Source organism: Lagenorhynchus albirostris, chromosome 16 (genome assembly GCF_949774975.1).
Source record: "Lagenorhynchus albirostris chromosome 16, mLagAlb1.1, whole genome shotgun sequence".
In the NCBI taxonomy this organism is placed as follows: Eukaryota; Metazoa; Chordata; class Mammalia; order Artiodactyla; family Delphinidae; genus Lagenorhynchus; species Lagenorhynchus albirostris.
Window position 1 is genome coordinate 47755609 of NC_083110.1, and position 3795 is coordinate 47759403.

General features: G+C 49.7%; 1 pseudogene; it reads right to left on the reverse strand.

The window, feature by feature from the left end:
- Positions 1–602: 602 nt before the first annotated feature.
- Positions 603–2688, reverse strand: LOC132506930 (serine/threonine-protein kinase MARK2-like; annotated as a pseudogene).
- Positions 2689–3795: the final 1107 nt, after the last annotated feature.

The window sequence follows — 3795 nt, forward strand, 5'->3', positions numbered from 1 at the left end:
TTCCCTTTCCACCTGGGAGCTTCCCACTGCTCTGTGTGCCTGGGGTCCCCGCCAAATGCAAGTGATGGTGGCCACTCCTCTGGGCACCTCTGAGTAAACAGCTGTGTGTTCTCACTGGAGTCGCCTGTGTTTATCTTACAGGGCATCGCGCCTCCCCAGCAGGTAGAAAAGAAGAAGAGCAGGGTTCCAGGGAGGCGCCGGGCCTGGCTGCGGTTTGGCTCCAGGTCGGGGAGCGCGGCCTCAACTTGGAACAGGGCCTCCTCTAGTCCTCGGGCGGGGGTTCTGGAGGCGATGCTTCTGGAGGCGTGGAGATGGGGGTTCGCGTTTCAATCCCCTAGGTCGGGAGGCCGCCCTCCCTGCTCGCGAGTCCCGGCTGCCCGCACAGCGGCTGGTCCTGGTTCTGCTGCACCGGCAGCTGCTCACGTGGAGCATCGCCTTGCCCCGCATCCTCTCCTGTCCCCGCATCCTCTCCTCCCGCTCCACGGAGCTCGTGGTCTCCATCGTCCATCTCAAGTGTAGTGAGCGCGGCTCACGTTTTATCTCTGCCTCGGCTGCTCACCACGTGAGCGAGGAGTGTCATCCCTCTGTCTTGGCTTTCAGCTTCATTCAGGTTCCTCCGGCAAACCTCGATTTCTTCCTGTCGATTTGGACTTGAACTTCCTGAAGAAGCTCCCGGTGGAGCCGATCGTGGCTTTTGCCGCTGGCGGAGGCTGGGGTCTCACCTCAGGGCAGAATGTCTGGGTCTGGCACCTGTCGGGCTGCCCCTGTGGGCGAAGTTCCCTTTGGACAGAGCCGGGGCTCCACTCCCTACTGACACTGCAGGTAGACGGGTGGACTCGGGGACAGGTGGGGGCTGTGCTGGGCTTGGGCTCCTCACAGGTACTCTCCGCAGGGCGGGGCCCGGAGGCCCCCGTGGGCTGCACTTGGATTCCTGGTGCAGGCGGGGCCGGGTTAGACTGTGGCCGAAGCCGAAGCCAAGGGGGCCCCGGACCCGCACGGTTAGGCTGCCTTGGTGGTTCCGCACGGAGGCTGGTCGAGGCTGGAGCTCTCCCAGCGCGGGGGATTCCTGCTCTGATTTGTGCCGGTGGAGAGGGCGCTGGGGGTGGGCGGCAGCGGCGGTCTTCTTCCCCTGCCGCTCGCTGGCTGTGCTGTGGCCTCCGCCCTGCGCCCTGATCCTCCGCCACATCTGCGTTCCTCCCCGGCGGAGTGTTCTCAGAGCAGCAGTTAGAGGTGGGAATGTGCTGCTTGCAGCTGGCGGGGACCCTGTGCCGTTCCTGGGGGCGGGGAAGGAGCGCTGCGGTTAGATCCGCTGAAGGCTGAGGCTTCAGGGTGACCCGGTAGCCCTCTGGCTCAGATCTCTTATAACCCAGGAGCAGATATTGGAACATTACCTTGTCTTTCCGGCCTGTCAGTGAGTCCTGGATCTCTGTCTCCACGTGTAACCATGGACGCCATGAATTCAGTCTGCTGGAGGTTTCTGGTAGTCAGAGAGCGGCTCCATGTAGAGCTTTAGTTCCTCATATCCATGACCCACAGTAATCCACGGATCCTTCATGATTTGCTCTCACTTCTTACTGAGAATCAGAGATTTCTTAAACAGATTTTCATTCCATAAACATGCAGAAGAGAATATATTCTGTCCTAGTACCCGTCTGGCAGTCCTTGAAGTTCTGTCCATCAAGAGGCAGGAATCCATTGGCCAGTGTCGACAGAATGACTTCCTGTGCTTCTTCCCTGGAAGAGTTCCGGGCAGCATGAGGGGGACCACCCCAGAAGGTGTCCAGCTTGTTGTAAAAGGTGCATTTGTTGCTGAAGCCAAAGTGTGATGTTCACATCCAAGAGCAGGTTTTCTGCCTTTAAATCTCTGTGGACAATACCCTCCTGGTGGACTCTGCTTTCAGCTGCTTTGCTTTCCTACTGCCGTGAGCCACGAGGTACTCAAACACGTCTCCTCCACTAGCGTCCTCCTAACAAGGCGGAGAGTTTCCTCAGCCTCCGTCACTTCAAATACTTCACTATGTTGAGATGATCCAAACCTTCATGATTCCTGCTTTGCGGGACAGTCTCCGGAGGCTGGAGGAGTTCCGCTGAGTCTCATCAATGATCTTCACGGCTCTTGCTTTCCCATCTAGGATGTGCCGGCCAACTTCACCGTAGCCCAGTCTCCCTTGCCGACGGTCTCGAGGGTCTGGTGGAGGCCATGTGAATCTGGGTCTCTTCTCAACAGAGACGGCTCAGAGGCCCCGCAGCACACTGGACTCACTGCTGTGCTTGGAGTCGAGGCGTCCTAACGTCGGCTTACATCTGGGAAGAGATGGTGAGAAGCTTGGTCCAAATCAAAAGAAAACCAGTTCAAAGTTCACCCCATGAACTGGTCTTTATGACTGAATCAAAACACAAGGCCAGACAAAAATGAAAATAAACTAAACTAATAAGAAAAACTGAAAACGGAGTGATAAAAAGAATAAAGAAAAAAGAGAATAAAAAGTAAAAACGAGAAAAAGAAAAAAGTGAGAAAAAGAAAGTAACAAATGAAATACACAAAAATGCCAAGGAGGAAACAGGGTACCTTTGGTCAAAGTCTCTCAGGTAACTGAAAAGCAGCTTCCTGAGCCAGAAGGACTGACAATTTAGGCCCAGCCAGGGACTTGGATAAGTGCTAGGAACTCCAAAGTAATAATTTTGCATGAGGTCATGGGAAGAAATGAATCTACCAACAAGGCTGGGGATAATCCATTGTGATTTTCTCACTTTTTGATCTCAAAACCCCCTTACTCTTTTAAAAAAAATATTAAGGGCCTCAGAGAGCTTTTTGTATGGGTTATAGCAAGTGACATTACCTTATTAGAAATGGAAACCTGTAGTATGCTTCAGTGGGCTTTTCTAGTTTGGAAAGGTGTGATCATTTCTGGCTTTTGAAAACCTCATAATGTCTACACTTAAAATATTCAATATCCTTTAAAACCTGAATGATTCGGCTCAAAATAATGTCACAACTTAATTGGCATTATGATACTGTCTGAAATGTTCTGTTGCATAAGACACAGTAAAGAACATTATTAATAACTCTAAAGCTGAAGGGAAACTAGCAGGTATCATAGTTGGATTTCTTATTCACAGTTCTGCCCAGTTTCTTTGGAGTACATTTCTCTTTCCACACTCTTTCTCTCTTTCTCTCTTTCCTCAGGGCTCTGTACTAACTCCTACTTCTGCCTGGACCATTCTCAGAGATCCATATGGTTTCCTCCCCAACCTCATTCAAGTCTTTGCTCCAATGTCACCTTCTCAGTGCGACCTTCCCTGATTTACCTATTTAGTCTTACAAAACCCATTGCATGTCTTATCTGACACCCCTATTCCAAACTATGTATCATGGAAATTTTTTAAACATACAAAAAATTTTTTAAGTATCTTCCTCATGTATCTATCATCCAATATCAATAATTTGCAACATTTTTGCAATCTTAGTTTATACATAAACACTTCAGTCTGCATCTTTAAATAAATGTATTTTAGAAACACTGCTACCATGCCATTATCAAATCTAAGAAACTAACATTATCATATACCAGTATATATTCAAGTCTCCCGGTTATCTCAAAGATGTCTTGTTACAGTTGATATGTTTGACAAGGTACATATATTGCTTTATAATTTTTCCATAGCTATGTCACCACTTAAAATACTACATATTTTACATATCTGCTTCCTGTCTGTATCTCCCATTAGAATTTCAACTTTGAGCAAACAGAGATTTTTGTTTTGTCCTTTGTTCTAGGTGTCTTCAGCCCCTAG